Source organism: Protopterus annectens, chromosome 2.part0 (genome assembly GCF_019279795.1).
Source record: "Protopterus annectens isolate FY-2018-M chromosome 2.part0, PAN1.0, whole genome shotgun sequence".
NCBI lineage: Eukaryota > Metazoa > Chordata > Ceratodontiformes > Protopteridae > Protopterus > Protopterus annectens.
In genome coordinates, this window is record NC_056728.1 from 1,132,122,442 (window position 1) to 1,132,146,339 (window position 23,898).

General features: G+C 40.0%; 1 protein-coding gene across 1 annotated transcript in view; it reads left to right on the forward strand.

The window, feature by feature from the left end:
• FOCAD (focadhesin) overlaps positions 1–23,898 on the forward strand; it is a 2,336,882-nt gene that overhangs the window by 1,098,882 nt on the left and 1,214,102 nt on the right. The gene's annotated exons all lie outside the window — the stretch shown is intronic.

The window sequence follows — 23,898 nt, forward strand, 5'->3', positions numbered from 1 at the left end:
TGGACTGGTGCTTACATTCAGTTTACTGTTTAAAATTCACTTGGGCTTCTGCTCCTTGTTGCCCCACTGATTCATGGGACAGTAAATGGTAGAAAGCTGTAGCCACTCACTTGGATATAGCCACCTACTCACTTTGTTTTTCTTATCTTTCTAGCTTTATTTAAAAGTTTTTCATTAAAGGGTTGCACAGAGAATGTAGTCTTTCTGTCCATCTTCACCTTGTCTGCTTTCCCCATCTTCACCACCCACACACTCCTTTGTATCATGCATATGCATTTTTGCTGCATTTTGAAATAAATATATGGTGGTGGTGGTCAGTGTCAACTGCCAGCTATGAAAGAAGTTGTTGATTAATAGTTTGTATTTTTTGGCTACTTCATTTTACTTATAAATGTTCCTTATACTACCATTTTTCTATCCCATTGCAATTGTTTTCACTTTCTGCTCAATATACAGAGTAGAAACCCACTTTCCTTGTATAGAAGTGTGCACTTGTAACTTGTCAAGCTTTAGTAAGGATACATTTCTGATGCAGCTATACATTTTTGTATTTGTTAGCACCATGAGGGTCTAAAATTAACAGGTTGTGCTGCTGAAAAGGAAGGTGTGCATGTTATACCCCACCATCACCTCAGAGGTAAAATTTGCCCATTAGCAAATTTTGATTGCTGTGATTTTGGCCCATCTGCTATGATTTTTGAGTGCTCCTGGCCTACTGTGATTTTACAGGCTGAGAGTTTGAGAAGTGTGACACTTCAGTTGACCTTATCTTCTGCCTGCAGAGTTACTTACTGAAAGGAGCACCTGAACTTAAAACTTTTTTCTAATTCTGCCATAACAAGAAATTCTTTTCTTTGTCTTCAAGGTAAGTAATCAACTGTGTATTTATTCCTTAGAAAACTGCTCCTTTGGCTTAGATTCCTAGTAGTAATGATTTTTTTTCCTGTTGCCTGTTATGTTCATGGCCAGCAGGTAGCAGCATCACCAAAACATAAATCTTCTAAAATCACGTATCTCTGGTCATCTCATCTGTAAGAGAAACAGACTTGTTTAAACTATCCCATATTTACTTACAAGAAATTGACACTGAAAAGATAAAGACAAAGACTGTTGCTTGGGACTAAGCCAAGATGACAAAATAATGTAGTGTAAATTTTGTAATATTTTTAACACTTTTTAGCAGGTAACTGTTACGTAGACTATGACCACACTCACATAGGTTCCCATCCATTGGTCCAAGTTATGCTTGAAAAGGGATAATGATGAGCTTTTCTTCACATGGATGTGAAGCCTGTTGCAGAAAACATGTAATCTTTGAGATTAATACGTGCCTGTCCAATATGTTCTGTTTCGTAAACAAGGTGTATAGGTTCTTAGAATGGGTATATGTGATGGTATTTGTTTTGTGAATGTGCAACAAATCCATCAGTGTGGGAATAGAAGATGCATTGTAGGCTAGGTGTAGTTGATATTGCAGCTGTTGGAGACTGAGTATAGGGATAGGACTTTCGAGACTGTCCACTTTAGTCTAGTGTCTGTATTCTTTTTGTGAAGAACTGTGGTCTCAAGCTTATGCAAGTGCCTGGTCATGTTGGATATTGCCTTTAAGGCTGTGAATGTAACTGTTTGTCCTTAGTGTGGGAGGCTACTTTTACCTCAAATTTGTATTTGTTGGACTTGATTAATCCCCTTATTTACTTATTCAGATTGATGGAATTTTTACATAGAAAAAAAATCTGTTTAGCAACTGAGTAATTCTGTTAGTCCATTTACAATAGTGTCATCAACCAGAAAACTTGATTTTTTTTTTTAAGTTTTGTGTTCCTTGTATTTAGACATTCTTAGAACTGCAATGTAGTGAGTGGAGTGGAGCGAAAATATACATGGCTTACTGTTTCACTCCCTGTTTGTATTTTCCTTTGTTCTGAAATAGAGTATACTAGCAAGATTTGGTACCCTGTCATATATGTGCAAACGTTTGGTAAGGTATAGATGTCAGGACTTAAATGTTTTATTTTACAGCAGTTATCTGTATGTTTATGCTGCATACCCACATTGATTAAAATGAATCATTGCATCATTTTAGATTGTCTACTTAACAGTGACAAATGTAACATAATTTTGATTCCTGTAACTCTTAGCATTAATAAACACTTTTTTAACATTAATTTCAACAGTCTCGAGATGAAGTGTGCCCACAAACATTACTGATCATAATATTAAAATAATTTTTGTATAATGCAGCTTTATTTGCTTCAGAAAATGCTGAATGTTCTCCCAAGTGCTGTGTGGACTTGGGCACCTAAGGTAGTTGCAGAGCTGATGCACATGCCCAGAACTGCACAGTCACCAGTACAAACACAGGAATGAGTTTTGATCAGCTGTGTTGCCACTTTGTGCAGTATAAAAAGACAGCTTGCTTATGGCAAGTTATTGAATCAAATTCTGTGCCCAGAATGTTGTTTTGACATGTTATTAGGGAGTTTTGTTAGCACACGGACCACACTGTCATTTGATTCGCGGCTCTGCATGCTGCACTTGTATGGCCAGTTCCTTCCTAAAACTTCTCATTGACCAGAACAAATACAGGAATGACTGTGATGGACGGGTGTGCTGCCAGAATGTTCCACACAGCAAGGTAGCTACTTTGTTGTTGAATTATTGAATTAGACAGTTCAGGAATACACAGCAGCACCTTTTACCAGCCAGGAAGACATATTTTTAAAACTAACCAGTATCTTTCTGTCAGATCACTACAGTGGTTAAGAACACATGTTCTACTCCAGACACACTAAGTAAATGTTATACTCCCCTATGGAGATTTGCTACATGTAGAAAATCCATTTTCACAAAATCATTTGGCAAGTTTCTCAGTACTAGAACCAAAATTATTAAACAAAATCCCACTCTCTTCTTAACAAATTCCAAGTAAGTATGCATTCATAGAGACCCCTTACTGTCATATTTTCATTAACTGGTGTTACTTATGCAGTTGTGGCATTACATGTAAAGTTCGTATTTCTACTGTTTTTATTCTGAGCTGTAAACTTTATATATTCTCGCCTTCTCTCAACTATCTCTCATTTTCTTTCTGCTGCATGTGACTTATCCCATTTTTCCGTACTTTTATAAGCTTATAGTTAGCTTACCTCTAAGCAGGTAATTTATAATTTTACTCTGTTTTGTCTTATTTTAAACTGGCTTTACAGGCTGTTGTGCTTTTTGTTTTGCTTCTATTAACAACTGTTAGAATTTTTTATTACCTGCATTTACATTCTTTATTGTGTTGGCCTCAGCTGAAAATGGGCTGTGCCCATTGGACCTTTCCAGATACCAAATTTAAATGAAATAAAAATAAACCGAATTTTCACAGGATCTTATAGTAGGAGAAATTATTGATAATGTTGAATAATCATGATAAAAATGCCAGTAGAACCAGCTTTAGAAAATACCATCTTTCATTGTAATTAGCTTTATCCCCATGCTACATTTCCCTCTGTGATATTATCTAGAAGATAGTTTAATGCCCAGAAATCCTTCAGTAACTTTGTTTCCATTTACTCCCTGATAAAGAATACGAAGGTCCTGCCATTTTCTGTGTTAAATCTTAGATTGTTTCTGAAAGAAATTTGTCTCCCCCTGTATGATCTAGTCTAAATATGTACCATTTCTGTAGTCCTTCATGACACACCCAGTTTTACTTTAAGGCCGTGTTTTGGTGAGTTTAGTAGTATACTCACATTAACAGCTAAAGTGAAAATTCTTTCACATAGTTTTTTTGACCAATCTTTATATGAAGAACAGGAATGAATTACTGTATACAATCATGTGTAAGCAGATTATGCAAATAAATTGACATTACAAAGGATTTGACTTGTGCATAGGTAATACTGTAAATGAAGAATCAAGTTAACTTCCAGAAAAATAAAAACATGTATTGCATATATGGCTAGCTTCAACACACAAATATGTAGCAGGACTGTCCATTTATTTTGGGAGATTTCCTGTTTCAAGAGATTACGTTTAAAGATATTTCAATGGCAGTCTTTGAGACAGCATAGGAGGATAGTACAGCAGCCAAAATTACACATGAGAGAATGTGAACAACCTAACAGCCAAGCCGAGATGTATGGCGAATGGGCTACCTTTTGAAACACTGACACTAGTACTTCACATCCTATATCCCAGCTTAAAAGAATTATTTCCTTGGTTACAAATATTTGTTCCCCCAACATTTGTGTTAAAATACTCTATAAGAAAATCCACCAGCTCATAACATTCCCAAAAATATGTTCCCAGTTACCTTATTATTCCCCCATCATACCTTTTCCATTTGCTGTCTACTTGGGAAAAAGTCCAATGAAGTCTACTTTGGGTATAAAAATGCCTAACTAAATAAATACTTCCATGCAAAATCCTAAAACCTTCTGGACTTTGCATATTTGGGAGCCTTACTGATATCTTCCAGTTTTTGCTTTGTAAATTGTCTTCTCTTTTATTAGTCTTTCCTGACCTAGTCCTACTACTTAGATTTATCATGCCATATTTTATGCACCCTACCAAATATCACGCTTTAAGCAATGTATGTTCTAGACTCTGCTAACAAACTCTGCCAGAGGTTGTCTTTCACTTTGAACTACCCTGTCCCTTTCTCTTTGCCTGTACTCTGTGTTCAGTCTTTAATAAGGAAGATAGTCCATAACCTGCAGGCCAAACTTCTGCATAGCCTCATCCCAGTCGGCTAACTTTCCATCCCTAGTTATTTGATCCTGATATACTGGTTTATTTGATTTCTTTCTTCTCTATCTTGCCTATTTTCTGTACCTGTATGTGCAGTTATCTTTATTGGTAAAGTCTCCTTTCTCCATTCTTCAGTTGGCTTAGTTCTTAGAATACTGTCTGCTACTTTGAGTATAATAGCCTGCATGGTTGTTCTCTTTAAGGACTTGCATAAAAATCCTACTCTTTCTTTAGGTTCATAATTAGTTAATAGGTACATTGCCCAAGAGGTCATTGAGCAGCTTAGCCCAGTTTCCCAGTTGCCACAAAACACTGTCTGGTTAAGTGATTGCTCAGTCACACAGTAGACAAATGGGCAAGGAAATAAAACCTTGTACCAAATGAAGGAATTCGTTAACTCATAGCTTTCACCCTCTCGCTAACTACTACAACTTGTTTCATCATCACTTTCCACTTTAATTTGCATCCTCCTGCTTGAGTTATATAGATAAGTATTAACTGTGTAGCTGTAAAGTATCCCTTCAAATCAGGTAATCCTAATTCACTTTGCTGTATGTGGAGAATTAACATATCCCTCTTAACTCTCTCCCTATTTCCCTCCACATAAATTCCTTCAACTCTTACTATCTTCCACTTCTCTGGTTGATAAAATGTGTTACCAGTATGCAAAACTTAAAGGGACTACTATCCATAACCATAATCAGGAACTTCCAGTTTCTCAAATTTTCTATTATGTTTTGTTTAGTTTCTCCCTCATTTCCTTTGCTGCCATAATGGAATATTTTATCCATACATCTAAGCACCTAATTTTAATCATATCCCCATTGGCACGGGAGTTTCTAAATCATTTCGTGCACAGGTACATAGTTTACCCATTTCTATCTTTATTATGTATCCTAGAAAGACTTGAAACTGTCTGAAAATGTTTTCACGCTGCAATTATCTTTTCTGTTTTTTTTTAATTACCTTTATTAAATTCATGTATTTGAACAATAACTTGGGTATACATATAGATATAAAAACTAAAAAAAATTTTTTATTAATTTAATGCATCATACATGTTTAACTATTATCATCCACTCCAACATTACATAAATTGCTAATGTCCTGCCTTCACTTAAATTTCACTCCTCCTCCTAGACATTATTCAGCATGTTTTGTTCCACAAATTCCATTTATTTCTACGTAACTTGCCCTTTTCCTTATCTAAAGGTCCCATCTTCAGTTCTTTTATCTCCTTTACAGCAGTCAGTACTTCGTTTCAATTGATATAGATTGTGTTCCAACCAATACAAAAATATGTACACTTTTCAAAAGGAATATTTATCCCTCAGTGTAAGGGCATTTGCCTCCAAGCTGACAGCTGCACACACAGGTATTGCGTATTCTAAAATTAGGGCTAAGAATGCTAACTTGTATATTATAGCTCACTGTCTTAGTTGTTGAATGCTTTCAGTAAACTCATCATTTACCCTTAAGCAAAGTACAGTGGCTACTGTTAAATAACTAAACCAAACTGTGTACTGTTATATTTAATGCATTAAAGTACTAAGGATATTGGGGAGGCAGTTACTTGCTAAACTGTTTATTTCCTACAGTTTCAAGCTTCATTTATTTTCAAATTGCTTGCCAGGTCTCTTTAGGAATTAAGTATGATATTTTTGGAAGTTTCACTTAAAGGCACTGTTCAGACATTCCTTAATTAATTGCTTGCACATGCAGACTGATTGTCTCCAGTAGTGTTTGCTAATGTAAGAAAAAAAAAACTGATATACAGTGGATATAAAAAGTTTACACACCCCTGTTAAAATGACAGGTTTTTGCAATATAAAAAAATGAGACCACGATAAATCATATCAAAACTTTTCCCACTTTTAATGTGACATATAACCTCTACAATTCAATTGAAAAACAAATCTTAGGGGAAAAAAATAAAAAACATACAATAAGCTGGTTTCAGAAGTGTTTACCCTTAAACTAATACTTGGTGAAGCACCTTTTGATTTATTTACATCATTCAGTCTTCTTGAGTAGGAGTCTGTCAGCATGGCACATCTTGACTTGGCAATATGTGCCCACTCTTCCTTGCAAAAGCACTCCAAATCTGTCAGATTGTGAGGGCATCTCTTGTGCACAGCCGTCTTCAGGTCACCCCACAGATTTTCTATTGGATTTAGGTCTGAGCTCTGCCTTGGCCATTCCAAAACTTTAATTTTCTTCTGGTGAAGCCATTCTTTTGTCGATTTGGATGTATGCTTGGGGTCATTGTTGTGTTGAAAGGTGAAATTCCTTTTCATCTTCAGCTTTCTAGCAGACGCCTGAAGGTTTTGGAGCAAAAGAGACTGGTATTTGGAACTATTCATAATTCCCTCCTCCTTGACTTAAGCCCCAGTTCCAGCTGAAGAAAAGCAACCCCAAAGCATGATACTGCCACCACCATGCCTCACTGTGGGGATGGTGTTCTTTTGGTGATGTGAAGTGTTGTTTTTGTGCCAAACGTACCTTTTGGAATTGTGGCCAAAAGGTTCAGCCTATCTTTCACCAACATAGTTAACCACCATAGAAACAAGGATCTATTCATTTCTTCCATATTCTTAGACTTATCAAACGCCTTTGACATGGTAAACCACAGTATGCTTCTTGAAACTCTATCTACCCTAAATGTAAGTCCCTCCTCTATATTATGGTGTAACAGCTACTTATCCGGCCATCAGCAAGCAGTCCTGTATCAGGACTAATTGTCCCCCCTGTTAGCAGTAGCCATAGGAGCCTTTCAAGGGTCCATCCTCGGCCCTTTGATGTTTTCTCTATTTACTAACCAGATCTCTTCATCCTCACCCACTACCTCAGTAGTACAATACGCAGATGACACCACCCTTATATGCGCCTCCCCCACCCTAAGCAAACTACAAACCCTAACCCAGAATAACTTCGCCCTACCTGAAACTTGGTTCACTAACATCAAGCTTCTTCTTAATCCCCCCCCCCCCCCCCCAAAAAAAATATTTTTTTTTGGCCCAGACATATCTCCTCCCCTAAACAGTTATTTCACCATCAACTCCAAAGAAAACATTCAAATCAGTCCAACCACACACACTAAGCTGCTAGGTGTAGAAGTAGACAACCTGAAATTCAACATCCACATAGCACAAACCATCAAGAAAGTTAATAAAAACCTTGGACTTCTGTACAAGAACAAACAGTTTATGACTAAACATACCATCATCACACCAGCAACCATCGCAAGGACTCATCTTCTATTCACCCTCCTCTATGCCTCTCCCATCTTGACTAATCTCTGCCAAACCAATCTAAATAAAATGGAATCTTGCTATAACAAGTTTGCCAAGTTTGCTGCTGAAGCCTCATAATAGGTCCCACCACTGTCTATCCTTTAAGCAGCTCAACTGGCTTGAGTTGCCTCATATACTTCTACTCAGTCAACTCTCTATAGCACACAAGTTTTACTACTTTCCTGAGATAACCTCAGTACTTCAGCCCCACATTCCCTCTAGAGCCTTAAGATCTAGTAACCAGAACCTCATAATTGTCATCCAACGTAAAAATGATGCTGGTAAATCACTCTATGCCAGCACCATTGCCAAAACCTGGAACATACTACCAAGCCAAATAACTTGTACTACCTCATTTACTCATTTCAAAAAACTCCTGAAAACCCACTATGTAAGTAACTGGGTATGCTCATGCCACTCATGCCACTAGTAAACAGTGTAAAGAAAAACCAACAGTCTGTTTTAGATTTTTCCCAGAGACGTTTCCAGTTAGACAAACCGGAAAAAGTGCAAGATACCAAAACTTTGAGGGACAATTCGCTGACGAGACAAACACCAAGTTCAGTCAAATGCAAGTACAACAGCCCGATAGGGCAAGGGAAGATGAGCAGCAGATAACTGGAGGTATCCTGAATTTATCTAGGACTACATTAGAACAATCTCATTATTCCTTGTTGAAGAAGGGCCGTGGCTTTATACCTTCAGCCAGCAATGATTCAGTTTCAGTCTTAACAGACTTGAAACAGTTTACTAGAAATTTAAATTTAAAAGTATTGTTTAAGCAGTCTGATTTAGTACCGAATGCTTGTAGAAGACGTAGCACGTATATACCGATTAGTATACCAATCATTACAGCTTTTCATGATCTATGTGAAATAGAGTTTAGAAAATTATATGATGTTGAAGTTAAAAAAAAAGCAATATAACTTGTCGTATAATGAGTACATTGCCTTAAAGCAGTTGCAATCAAATGAGAATATTATTATTAAGCAAGTTGATAAAGGGGATGTTACAGTTGTCATGGATAGTGATAAATATGTAGCAGCTATTACTGATTTTCTTAACTAGGTTAATGCTTTTCGACATATTTCAGCTAATGATGTTAAGAAGCATATTAGTGATGTTAATTTGCACATATATGATCTTCAGATTAATGGTGATATAGATTTGGACTTGTTCCATTTTTTTACTGTACCATGTCCGACTATTCTGCAATTATATGGCTTACCAAAGATTCATAAATCTTTGGTTAATCCACCCATGAGACCCATTGTTTCTGGGAATGGGTGGATAACAGAACCTATATCTGTCTATCTACAGAAACAACTGAATCTGTTTCTGTTGCGGTGTAGTAATATATTGAAAGATACTGGTGACTTTTTGGTTAAGCTGTATCACTGGTATAATGGTTTGAAAGCTAAGAGGATTGAATTAGGTGAGTTTTTGTTTGTAACTATGGATATTGTCTCCTTATTTACGGTTATACCGAATAGTTATGGTATAGAATCTATTAGGGAATTTCTGACGGCACAAGAATCTGTGTAATGTTGGATCTAGTGCTGAGTAATAATATCTTTATGTTCGATCAACAGCTGTATTTGCAGCTTACTGGTGTGGCTATGGGCACACCAGTTGCAAACACGTATGCAAACTTGGTCCTGCATCAGTGGGAAACTAAATATATACATGATGGTTCAAAATTCCTTAATGATAATGTTTGTTTCTATCAAAGGTTTGTTGATGATTGTTTTATGATTTGGAAAGGTTCTTCGGATGATTTAATAGAATTTATAACATATTTGAATGCATCTACTACCTTTTTGATATTTAAAGAGACTATTTCTGAATTTGAAGCTGTGTTTCTTGATGTTAAGGTTTTTTTAGATAATGGGTTGCTGCAGACTGTCGTTCATAAGAAAGATGTTCATGCAAGTAGGTGTTTGCATCGGGGAAGTATGCATGCTCTGCATGTTTTTAAGGGTGTGGTTAAAGCTCAGTTTGTTAGGGCCAGCAGGCTTAATACTATTGATACAATGTTTCACATGCATTTGGATGAAATGTTTAGTGAATTTTTGTAGAATGGATATGAACGTGAAATGTTATTGGAGCTTAAGAATACTGTACTACAAAATAGGGAACATGTATATAGACCCTATTTTATGGATAGCGATGTTCATTATACTACTAACTTGAGTGTTAGTGGATATGGACATGATAAAGTTAGGTATTTTATGACTTTTTGTAATAAAACGCATTTAATTAAGCGCATTGTAGAGAAAAATTGGCCTGTCTTAATGGCTGCTATGGATGTCAGTAGAGTTTTAGATAGCAGACCATATTTCTCATATAGGAATATGAGAACTATAAAGAGCTTAATTTGTTATAAAGATTTTAAATTTAGGAATAAGTCTGACATTAGGTCTTATAAACTAGCTCGTTTTGGTACTTTTAAGTGCTTGGGGTGCTCATGCTGTGTAGATATTGCGGATAGCCCAACTTCCTTTTTAATCATCCAGTAACAGACAAGAACTACAGATTTAATTCTGTAGCTAATTGTAATACAAATAATGTGGTCTATTTAGCTGTATGTGTGGCATATCCTGCGTTTTACGTGGGTAAGACTACACGTAGGCTGAAGAATCCGATAATTGAGCATAAGTCTGAGATTAGGAGGGAGTGTGAGACTAATGTGTTATTTAAACATATAAAAGTACATGGAGGTGAACATAGTTTTAAGTTTAGAGTTTTAGATGTAGTTTCTCCACCCATTAGGGGTGGGGATATTAATAATACCTTAGAGACTAAGGAATATCAGTGGATACTTAGGCTTAATGCAGATCGCTCCCCAGGTTTAAATCTTACTGTTAGTTTGAAACCAGTTTTAGCAAGGATACAACGTATTAAATTATGATTGGATAATATTTGTATATGTGAATTATATGGTTTTTGTTTTTTGTATATATTTGTTGTATATATACTTTTTTATATATTTTTTATTTTTTTATATGTTATATACATAATGTATATTTATAATTTTATGTTTCTTTAAATATGTTGGTCATATGACCTTGGCTGCGGTCATATGACCTTTGGGCTCTTGTATAAAGCATGTTGCTTGGTTAATGTTTTATGTTTGACACTGACGAAGGGTTTTTGCCTGAAAGCTTTGTATTGTGTGTTATTATATAAAGTTTTTGCTCAACGATTTGTGTTTCATTTTATGCTCATGCCACTCCCCAGGTTAATCCATACCAAGAGAATGTTTCAAAGTTTGAGCTAAGTATAAACAGTTTTCCCCTGAAAGCTTGTTAACCCGTGGATATTTACCTTACAAAACTTATAACTAAAAAAAAATAAATAAATAAATTGTTTTAAGTTTATTATGTACCTCAGTAATTGTCTGCTGGAAGAGTTGTTAATCTCTAACATATTGTATATGAATGTAATGTGTACACTGTATTTTTTTTTTCTCTCATGTACTGTATTGTATTTTGGAGCTTTTCTCCCCAGGCCTCCACTGAAAATGGACCTGTGTCCAGTCGGAATTTCCCGGTAAACAAATGTAAAATAAAAATAAATACATAAAATTGGTCTCATTAGACCATAACACATTTTCCCACATGCTTTTGGGAGACCTGATGTATTGATTTGCAAATTATAGCTGGGCCTGGATGTTTTTCTGTGTAAGAAAAGGCTTCTGTCTTGCAACCCTACCCCATAACTCAGACATATGGAGAATACAGGAGATTCCTGTCACATGTAGTACACAACTAGTACTTGCCAGAAATTTCTGCAGCTCCTTCTGTGATGCTGTAGGTCTCTTGGCAGCCTCCCTGACCAGTTTTCATCTTGTCTTTTCTTCAGTTTTGTAGGGATGTCCAGTTCATTGCAACATCACTATTGTCCCATATTTTCTGCACTTTTTGATGACTGTCTTCACTGTGTTCCATGGTATATCCAATGCTGTGGAAATTTTTTTGTACCCTTCTCCTGACTGTTACCCAATCAACAATGAGATCCCTTTGATGCTTCGTAAGCTCTCTGCGAACCACAGCTTTTGCTGTAGCAGGCAACTGAGTACATGTCAGGAAAATCCTACTAGGACAGCTGAACTTTATTTGGGGTTAATCAGAGTCTCTTTAATTGATGGCAGGTGTATACCCAAGATGACTGAATGCTGTAACTAAATCAAAAGGTGCCTCAACAAAGTATTAGTTATGCAACCAGCTTTACTGTATGTTTTTTATATTTTTCCCCCAACAGATTTGTTTTTCAATTGAGTTGTACAGGTTATAGGCCACATTTAAGGTGGGAAAAGTTTTGAAATGATTTATTATGGTCTCCTTTTTTATGTCACAAAAACCTGACATTTTAACAGGGGTGTGTAAACTTTTTATATCCACTGTATTTGCAAATGGAAGAAAGAACCCTTTTCTTTCAGAGCACACAGGCCAGCCCTCTCATGAATAATTGTTTGCATCTGTTTGTTGTCTTAGTAACAGGTGGTAGTATCTAAATAAACAACTAATAAACTTTCTAAATATAAAATAGAAGTACAAAATTTCAAGCTTTTCATAATTTCTTTTGTTGTTTTTCAAGGGCATTCACATAAAAAGACCCTGTGTGTAGCTTAAACTAAGGACATTCATTTAGAGTCGAAAGAAAATACTTTTTCAGATTCTCTAGTTGAGGAAATTTTATTTCAGACACCTTTGGTAGAATGAAGGATCTCTTCCAGTAGGAATTAAAAGAAATTTCTGAGACCCAAAAACATGCTGCTGTCTTTTTACAAGTATAGAGCCCCAAGCGTTTGGCCAGCCTTCCTATTATAGATGCTTTGGAGGATACCTTAAATGCCGTATATGCTTCACCCGACTGTCAGCCCCTGCAGCCAAGAAGTTTGACAGGTTTTACAAAGCGCCACAGACATGTAAGCTTTTTTTTTTTTTTTTTTGCAATTCTGTGGCTGGATCAGTCTGTGATTTCCGTAGTCAAGGATGCTAGTTCTAAACATCTTACCTTTAGTAACCCTGTACCATCTGGTAAGGATGGTGGAGCTTTCAACATGTTTGAGAAGAAAGTTTTTACTTCCTCTACCCTTCCTTTTTGGACTGACAACTGTCAGGCTCACATACCAAAATATCTACTAGCATCCATTGCTGACATGAGTAAGGAATTTGCAGATTTACCATCATCCGACGTTAAATCTTCCCATTTGAGTGTGATCCCTTCTGTAACTCAGGACATTCAACATTCATTTAAATACTTAAATGATGCTGCTGATGCCGTATCCCATGCAGCTGTGGTATGAATGGCTTAAATCTCAAAGTTTGCCCGAGTATCATTTCAGTCTTGTTGAACATTCTGAGGCAGTTTCTGGTCTTTCTGGGATACAAAATTAATCAAGATAAAACAAAGGCAGTACCTCTAAACTATGTACCCACACACAAATTGGTCCAGCAATAACCATATTTATGGGGCATGACAAAATAAAGTACTTAAGAGTATGGATTAAAAATGTTCTATTATGGCAGCAAAGGATATGTGGGAAGAGACTAAACAAAAGATAATACAAAAACCGAGAAATCGGAAGTTCTTTTTTATGGCTATGGAATGCAAGATGCAAACAGTGAAAATGTTTTTTGTTCCATTAGTTTTATACACAGGTCAGGAAAATTTGTATAAACAGAGAAGTTGTAGATAGCAATTAAAGATTTGAAGGATTTTATCTGGGAGGGGAAGAAACGAGTGGGATAAGTCAATCCCTCTAACAGAACAAGGTGGTTTGTGACTACCTGGTTTGAAGGGGTAATTCAGAGCTGCACAGTTAAGGCTGGTATTCATAACATAAGCAGAAGGTAGAAAGGGATGGTGATGAAACTGGCAAAGCAGATCCTTAAGGGGAATAACAATAACTATACATAATATTATAGTCATAAAGTAGGAAAATATTCCAAGAACCAAGCCAACACGGGAATGGAAAATGATGATTCTGCTGATAGGGATGACTGCAAGTAGGGGTACAGAGAATAGGCAAGAGGGGACTAGATTTTACTGGAGAAAGCTGATAAGAGAACCAAGGTATTGGGAGCAAGTAATTGAGAGGGGAAGGTAATAGAATAGGAAGTGGCCAAGAATTCATTTTCACTGCAGTCTAGAGACTGCCTTCCATATCAAGGATTGATAAGAGTATAGACAAAGAGAAAGAAATAGGTGGATCTTAAGTGAAAGACCAGCACTGGTACAGATTTTAGTAGAATCTAGAACAGAAGCTTCTTTTGAAAAGGGATAATTAGTAGGGCTTATAAAATATTGCATGGCAACTACAGAAATCAATCTGAGGAGGTTAGAAAGTATACTGGATAAGCAATTCACAAAGAAACAATGGGAGGATAAATGTATGGCTCCTAAATATGCATCAAAGTCTAGAAGATTTAAGATCTTTTCTTGGAAGTGTTTGCATATCTATTTCTATACCCCAAGCAGACGCCACAGGAACATATTTTTGGGAGTGCAGTGAGTTGGCAGACTTCAAAAATTCCCTGCAAACTTCTCTGTCAGAAGTACTGGCTGAGCAAATTGGTGTAACTAAGGAAATTATTTTTTGAGCTGTGATACAGAATCAGAATTCCTAGAACACAGTAAGGCCTTGCTGAGTTTAATTCTGGTGTCTACCAAAAAGCAAATACTAGAATATGGAAATCAAATTCTAAACCAAGAATACCAGAAGTAGTGAATATAGTAACAGATATAAAAACTGGCACTGCAACCTTAGAAAAGGTGAGAAACAAATTACATAAAAAAAAATGGAAGTTGTGGGAACAGTGCATGCAGACTACTGTTTTGGAGGAGGAATGAGGTTTAAGGGAAGGCAGGAATTGAATTAGCTATGTAATGTTTGACTGACAATGCATAGATTATATGTGATGTATAATGTTTGCAACTGAAAGTATGTCGATATAGTTTATTTTCATTTGTATGAATGTAGGATTGCCCGTGTCATAAGTGATAATTTATTAAAGGTGTTTCTTGCTAAAAAAAATAAAATGGGATGTTAGGAGAAAATGGTTATCTGAAGCTTCTGTTGACCTCATTTCTACAGCAACATGCGCCAGGACGTTCCGTGAGCCATCTGATCCTGTAGTGGAGACCAAGACAGAGACAGCTTTATCTACTCCTTTTTGCATATCAGTAGTTCAGTTTGCTAGAGAAATGGAAAACAGACAACTTTGGATATGATTTCTTGATGCAGAGAGCCGAAGCCTGATTATTGAGCCAGTCAAATGGGGCTCATTTACCAGCCCCAGCACTGGAGGAATCAAAATGAGAAAGGAATGATAGAGTGAAGCAGAGGTAGCTCTGTGGAGTGGGAAAATAATGGGAATGTACCTCTCAACCTTTAAGTAGAAGAAATCTGGACAAATCCATGAATGGGAGGGTGTGTAATATGCCCCAAAAATAGGGTCAGAGTTTAAATATTGCTCTTTTAAGTTTAGAAAGTTGCTAGAATAACAAGTTTTGCATTAGCATGCATTTTCTGAAGGCTGTAAAGCCTAAAACTGAAATGACTGCCATTATTTAGTGTCTCAGTCTTCAGTGATTAGCAGAAAAAACACATATATGAGAAACAGAATAAAATAGATAAAATCTGGACATTCTGCAAAATTCTGGACAGTTGAGATGCTGTGCACAGGCTTAAAGGCATATGTGGAAGGCATTATTTCTTTGGTGGTGACTGGAGAAGCTTCCTGCAGTGCTTACTAATTGGGGGGAGGGGGTTGTTGTGCTGACTTAATGTCCCTTGTGAAAGTGAAGGGACAGCTCAGTGCTGATACTCATTAGGTGCCCATGTTGCATGCCTGGGTATGTCAAGGCACAAATTCTAAATGCTCCATTAGACAAAATATATGTTTGGTACTACTTTGAATAAGTTTTGAAAAGATTTGCCAAGAAAGGCATATTCATTCAAGGAGTCAAAGCAGCGTTTCAGTCTCAAGTATAACGGGAATTACCTTTCCAATCCTGGGCCCTTCTGCAACAAATAAATAAATAAAACGTTTAAAGTCCATCAAAAGTTTGGTAAATAATAGCATATAAAAAAAGGTGGTTCTGCCCAAGAAAAAGAGCAGTCAAAGAAAAATACCCAACTTTCTTCCTTTTGCTTTAAACAGGTGCATTCATCATCGTGTGTTCTTTCCTGAATCTGATGATGGGAGAGGGGATAGTGAATAAGCCAGCTGTCCCCAGACAGTTCAGTTACTAAAATGACTGAACAAAAGACTTTAGAGCTTCAGACCGGCTCTTTATTTGTTTTGATTGAAAGAAAACAAAAAGACAACACGTGTCAAAATAATTTCCAAATAGTTTTTTTGACTCCATTCATTTTTGTTACCCCTGCCATGGTGAGTTCCTCCTTCAGATGTACTAAAGTTCATTCTACCAGGGACATATGGTTTACTTGTAAGGCATTTTGGAAAGGGGTGGTAACTGTAACTATTCTGTAGGCAGCTACTTGGTCAATTGTGCATACCTTCGCCAAACATTGTAAGACTGACTCTTTTACCAAGGCCAGAACAGGATTTGCTAGATCAGTTCTCCTTTGGCAATCAGCCCATATAGCTCTGTGCTACTGCAGCAGTGATTTAATGTTGAACATAGTACTGTTGTGTAAGTAAACGTACCATAACAGTAGATGCACAAATAGATTACGAATGCAGGACTGAAACCTAACCCCCCCATCTTGTTTGTTTTTTCTTCCTTTCTGGATATATATTGCTCAGGATGGGGTTCCTTTCTCTATTGTTCTACTTTTTTCCGTGCGCATAAATCTCCAAATTGTCAACCAGGTCAGGTTGCTTATGTATCTTGACCTCCGTTCTTTTCAGAGAAGCAAGAAACTCCTGTGGCTCTCCACTGTCTGTGTAAATTGCTCATGTCGTTCCTTTCTTTCTGTTTGCATTCATTTGCACATTTTATACATGCTCATTCATTTCAACACCTTTCCGCATCAGTTTGTTTCAGCGTGTATATTGTATATTCTACATTTTAGGATGCAATTATGAGGTTAATTAACTGCAGTTTAAAGAAAGAAAAAATATTCAAAAACTTCGGATTTCAAATTATGGCATTTGATGCTCATCACCAGAGCCATCTGTTTACTTGGTGGGCAAATATGGAATACCCCTTTCAGAAACTGTTTAACTTGAAAAAAGGAAGAAGTGGAGGGGGGGGGGGGGGGAGTCAAAGCTTCTTTGAACTTGCAGTGTATGTGGAAGATACCCAAAGGCTTTCTTATACTGGTTGGACATGCAATCCTTGGCAGGATGTGACCCATATAACTATATGCTACTGCAACAGTGATCTATTTGAATAACTACTGATGTTATGTGATCCTATCTCGCCTACATTCTGACTGATGGGTTCGGAGCCGATCCTCGGCTCCGACTCGGCACGCTTATGCCAAAGAGCGAAGTCTCTTATTGGCTGAGCTTACTATATCCCAGGATGCACCAGTACCAGTCCCCCAGATCTCGTTTGCCGCTATCAAGCAAAGACGTGGTCTCGAGCTGGCTGAGCTAAGTAGTGTTTTTCACTTACTTTTCTGTCAGGGAATTCCTAGATTTTCAACAAAAAAGCTGTTTTAACGGCTATTTAGTCTTTTTGTGTATGATTGATACTTTTTGTGAAGTATTTGTGTGGTGATTGCGCCTTTTTTTTTCTGACTAGAGGTTTCCTTTCAGTTGAAGGGCCTTCCCCTGTCAGTTACTTTGCCTTCAAGTTCAGTTTTGTATTTAAGGGTTGTTGGATCCTGTCTAGTTTCTCTTTGTGACAGTTCTTGGTTAAAAAAAAAAAAAAAAAAAAAGAGAGAGAAAAGTTTTTCTCTGTGGTAATTAGTGTGTTTTGTTTTCGGCTGTTACACTTGATTGGTTGCCATAATGTCACAGGCTCCTAGGCCTTCTGGTTTTAAGAAGTGCACTAAGTGCAGCTTCAAAATGTCTATTACAGATGACCACTCTCTCTGTGTGTACTGTTTGGGCGCCAAACACTTGCAGGAGTCCTGTAGTGTGTATCACGCGTTTTCCTCGAGGGTCCTCCAAGAGAGGAAAAATAAACTTATTCTAAAAGGCCGTATTAAACCCTCATTTGAAGAGGCATTAGCTTCCTCTCCTTCTCCTGCTAAAAAGAAAAGGGCGTCGGCTCCGACCAGTCCGTCGGAACCGACCGCCAAAAAACATAGGCAGGCTTCTCCTTCGGCTCCACAGACTTCGGAGCCGAGGGCGGAACGGTCTGCCTTGATGCCTCCAGCCTCGACTCCTCTGGGTTTGGAGCCGACGTCTGGGGCATCGAGAGGCGGGTCACCTTCATCGGCTCCACTGATCTCGGAGCCGATGAAGGTTGTCCGCTCAGACACTTCCTCCTCGGCGCCGAAGCCCTCTTCGGCACCGATGGAATTTGGTTTGGACATTCCTTCGGCGCCGATAATTGTCGAGTCTATTCGGAGCCGGTCCCCTAGTCCCTTGGAGCCGTTGGAGAGGCCTACTCGGACCCATTCGGTCTCTTCCAGGTCATCAAGGATGTCAGATTCGGACATAGACAGGGTGCTCCAAAGACTTTTCCAGTCCCCAGTCTTTCAGAAATTTGTTTCGGCTCCGACCCAATTGGCTTCGGAGCCGATAGCCCATTCCATTGCCATTCCTCCTCCGACCGCTTCGGCTCCGTCGGAGCAGGTGCTGATGGAGCCAGTGGAGATCCTAGGGTCGGCTCCGACCCTTACTCCAACCCCGGCCTTCGGGTCCGAGTTTAGCACACTGACTTCTTCGTCCGGACCCGGGGGTGACGTTTCGGGACCAATGCTGTCGGTTCCAAGCCTCCCTCTCGGTGCTTGACGCGGGACTTCCGTCTGCTATCATGGCTCCGGAGACTGGACCCTCCCAGGATTCTGGGTGTCCGGCCTTCAGAGCTATGAGGAGTGCATTGGCCAAGTCTTCTTCGGCCATCTCTACGGCTTTACCGGCACCTTCCCTGGGCATGGAGACTGGGTCTTTGGCTGTCCCCCTGTCTCTAGGCAGCGGAGCCCCGGGGCCTGAGGTTACCCCCACTGGGGGTTCCCCTCCTCCTGAGGGTCTTTCGGAGTTGTCTTCGGAGGAGCCCCCAAGGAAGAGATCGTGCAAGAGGAAGCACGTGGACTCCCCCGATGAGTCTCTTTCATCGTACACTGTTCTTGATGATGCGACGGGGTCCCCAAAGTCGCCCTCGGATGATGTCTCATTTGCAGACATTCTAGAGATCCTCAAGCAACGAGGCGGCTGGAATTCCAAACCCCTCCGCTGATGAGTCGGTGTTCCTCAAGGCCTTCGGGCTCAGCCCTCTGCCTCCTGGGTGTCTCCGCCCGACGAGCTCCTGGATTTGGTTTGTCGGAGGGCGTGGGAACATCCAGATACTGTGGAACCAGTGCCTTCTCGCCCTAACAAATTTTTGTCTGCCCCACCCGAGAAGGAGTTCTTAACGAAAGGCGTGGCTGTAGATGCCATGGTGGTGGCATCTGCTACCCAGCAGGATGTGGCAGAGGCTTCAACGTCCATCCATCCTCCTAATAAGGAGTCTAGGAGCATGGACCGCACGGAAGCGCACCCTGACTTCAGCGGCCTTTACACTGAGGTCCCTGAATTATTTGGCACATTTCACCAAACTACAGAGGGATCTGGTCAAGGAGCTCTCAGATTCCCTCTCAGGTAACCTACCTGAGCAGCTAGCCCAGTCGGTTAGCTCTCAGTTGGCTATCCTTACCTCGATTTCTAACTCGTCCATGAGGCTCATTTCATATGCGGCCAAAGGGGCGGGTAGAGCGGCAGGCACAGGCGTGGCTCTACGGAGACAAGCCTGGCTCCGTTTGTGTCATTTCGCGGAGGCCTTCAAGTCTTCCTTTGCCGACGCTCCCTTTGATGGGTCCTCTTTGTTTGGACCCAAGGTAAAAGACACTCTTACCCGCTGTGAGCAAGAGGGAAAGACTTTATCTGCCGTAGGAGCACGTTATTCCACTCCCTTCGGCCTTATCCCAAGGCTAAAAGAGGAGGGAAGATGTGGTTCCAAATCACAGAAATTCTTTCCTCAACAGCAGGAAGATTCCCTTCCAGAGGCAGAGGACGGGGAAATTTTTCTGGGAGACGCCGTCCTAGAGGCGGCAGAGGCCCCCGCAACACTGGAGACCGCGAGTCCTTTCGTGGCTCTTCAGCCTCCCACACTCCATGAGGGATTGCCCGGCTGTGCTGCTCCGGAGCCAGTCGGGTGCCGTTTTGCCAAGCACATAGAAGCCTGGGAGTCTATTACTCAGGACAGATGGGTGCTTCGCATTATTGCCGGAGGTTACACCATTCCCTTCACACACTCACCCCCACCGTCCAAAAATCCCGGACCCACCACCCAGTCAAAGGGAAATTGCAGCCGTAGAAGCTTCAAAGCTGCTAGAAAAAGGAGTCATCCAACCAGTCCCCACAGACCAGATCGGATCCGGAAATTACTCAAGGTTCTTTTTAGTGCCAAAAAAGACAGGGGACCTGAGACCCATTTTGGATCTCAGCAAACTAAACCAGTCCGTCATGAAGTCCAAATTCCGAATGGTCACTTTACAATCCATTCACCCATTGTTGGAGAAAGATGTTTGGATGTGCTCCATAGATCTCAAGGACGCCTATTATCACATACCGATACATCAGGCGTCCAGGAGGTATCTGCGCTTCAGCCTGGGAGACAGTCATTTCCAATTTTGTGCACTGCCCTTTGGTCTCACCACAGCCCCCAGGGTGTTCACCAAGTGTTTGGCAGTAGTGACTGCTCACCTGAGGAGTCTCGAATTCCAAGTGTTTCCCTATCTGGACGACTGGCTCCTGACTGCCACCACCAGGCATCTACTACTAGAGAACCTACAAGCCACCATCTCCTGGGTGCTTCCTGGGAATTACATTCAACTGGTCAAAGTCTGTCTTGCTGCCTTCTCAGCGCATAAGATTCATAGGAGCAGAGATAGACTCAAAATTAATGCGAATCTTCCTTCCTACCGAAAGGATACAAACATTACAAGATCAAGTCCGAGCCCTGCTTCTAAGATCCAAAGCCCCAGCCAGGATGGTCCTGCAACTTTTAGGTTCAATGTCTGCCACGGTTCTCCTAGTTCCTCTGGCAAGATTGCACATGAGGATTCTTCAGTGGCTGTTATCGACACAATGGTCTTTTCAAGATCTCCCCCTCAATCATCACATACTGATTACAGAAACGTGCAAACAGGACCTCCGCTGGTGGCTTCTGCCATCCAGTCTGAATCAGGGAAGACCTTTTGTTATACCCCCTCCGGTGGCCACCTTGACAACGGATGCCTCCCAGAGGGGGTGGGGGGGGGCATTGTCTGGGCAGGTCAGTTCAGGGTTCTTGGCTTCCAAACGAAACATTTCTCCATATCAATGTGTTGGAAATGAGGGCTGTACTTCTGTCCCTACAAGCCCTCCACAAGTTTCTCCCTCAAGGCATTATCGCCATCCACACACACAACATGTCGGTGGTCTGGTATTTAAACAAACAAGGAGGGACCAGATCTTACCCCCTTTGCAGAGAGGCCATGAGGGTGTGGGAATGGGCAGTGGCTACCAAGCACTTCCTGGTAGCGACCCACATTCCAGGAAAATCCAATGTATTGGCAGACAGACTGAGCAGGACTATTCTCTCTCCTCACGAGTGGTCTCTGAACGAAACAGTAGCAGCTCAGATTTTCAAAAGATGGGGGATTCCGTGCTGCGACCTGTTTGCAACACCACAAAACACGAAGTGCAAAAGGTTCTTTTCCTTGACCCCGCGTCAAGGGGAGGCAGCTACGGATGCTCTAGTCCAACCTTGGCCAACAGGACTGCTTTTATGCTTTCCCTCCGATTCCACTCCTCCCCAAAGTCATCCAGAAAGCTTCCCAATTGGGGTCCACAATGATTCTAATTGCTCCGTACTGGCCTCGTCAGGTATGGTTCCCCTACCTACAGAAATATACTCTGGACGGTCCTTGGTTCTTGGATCTAACTCCGGATCTTCTGGTTCATCAGTCGGGACAACAGCACCAGTCCCTTCACACTTTGAAATTAACAGCTTGGCTCCTCCACTTCCGACTTTAGTCAGAAATCACACCTTGGACCCGGAAGTTATTCACATTTTATCTTCAGCCCACAAACCCACCACTAAGAAATTGTATCACAGTAAGTGGAAGAGGTTTGCTATCTGGGCTCAACTCAGAGGCTTAGACCCTATTACTGCCCGATACCAGAGGTCTTGAAATTTTTAACATCCTTGTTTAATCAAGGATCTTCAGTCTCTACTATTAAAGTTCAACTAGCAGCTATCTCCAAATTTCACGAATCCATAGACCCACCGTTGATGAGCAGCAGATTATGTAAAACTTCCATGAAAGGTGCTGTGCTTTTAAGACCCCCAGTTTTTCATCCTGCGCCTCCGTGGGATCTTGATTTGGTACTTCGTGCCTTAACATCTTCCCCTTTGAACCAGCTGCTACATGTGAGTTGAAATATCTGTCTTGGAAAACTGCCTTCTTAATTGCAATTACCTCTGCAAGAAGAGTTTCAGAACTTCAAGCCCTATCTATCAAACCACCGTACTTGATTTTTCACAAGGATAGAGTATCACTTAGACCTAACCCATCTTTTGTCCCAAAAGTTTGCTCTAATCTGTCTCCAACAATCTTTAGAGCTACCAGTTTTCTTTCCAAAATTTTCAAACAAAGCGGAATATACCTTCCATACGTTGGATGTTCACAGGCAATTACGCTTCTATCTAGATAGGACTCAGCAAGTTCGGAAAACAGATCAATTGTTTGTGTCCTTTTCAGATAATAAACTGGGTAAAACCATCACTAAAGCTACTATTGCCAAATGGATCAGAGATTGCATAACTCAAGCTTATTCCTCTTCAAATAAGCAACTTACAACATCTGTCAAAGCTCACTCTACTAGAGCTATGGCTACCTCTATTGCATTCCATTCCAAGCTCGCTATTTCTGAAATTTGTGCTGCGGCTACTTGGTCCAACCCGCACACTTTCATTTCCCACTATAAATTGGATGTGGCATCTGAAGGACGAGCATCATTTGGTTCCACGGTACTCAGGAGTGTTTTCCAGTGAGCCACCCAGGATTTAGGTGCTAGGACGCTGTCCCATCAGTCAGAATGTAGGCGAGATAGGATCACATAACATCTTTTAGTTATGTACTCACCATAACTTCAGATGTTTGGGATCCATCTCGCACATTCCTAATACCCACCCTCCTTCCCCTGCCTTGGAGATCAGAAGAGATTGAACGGTTTGGGTTCTACTGTGTTTATCTTGTATCATCTGTCAATGTTATATAAGCAGTGCATGCGTGTGTGCATGTATGCGGACAAACTAGATCTGGGGGACTGGTAGTGGTGCATCCTGGGATATAGTAAGCTCAACCAATAAGAGACTTCGCTCTTTGGCATAAGCGTGCCGAGTCGGAGCCGAGGATCGGCTCCGAACCCATCAGTCAGAATGTAGGCGAGATGGATCCCAAACATCTGAAGTTATGGTGAGTACATAACTAAAAGTTATGTTAAGCTTACTTGCACAACTTTACTTGTTTTTTTGTTTTATATTTGCTAGTTATTTCCGCCACTATCATTTTGTATGTTCTTGCATTTTGTAATGTTTATCATTTTTATTTCAGGATGGTATACACATGTATGTGAATGTTTGTCTTAGGCCGTGTTCATAACTTAACAAAATACCTTGAAGTGTAGTACTGTTCATGGATGGGATGAGTTGTAAACAAGCATGAAACATTAGTTGTTGAGCAATA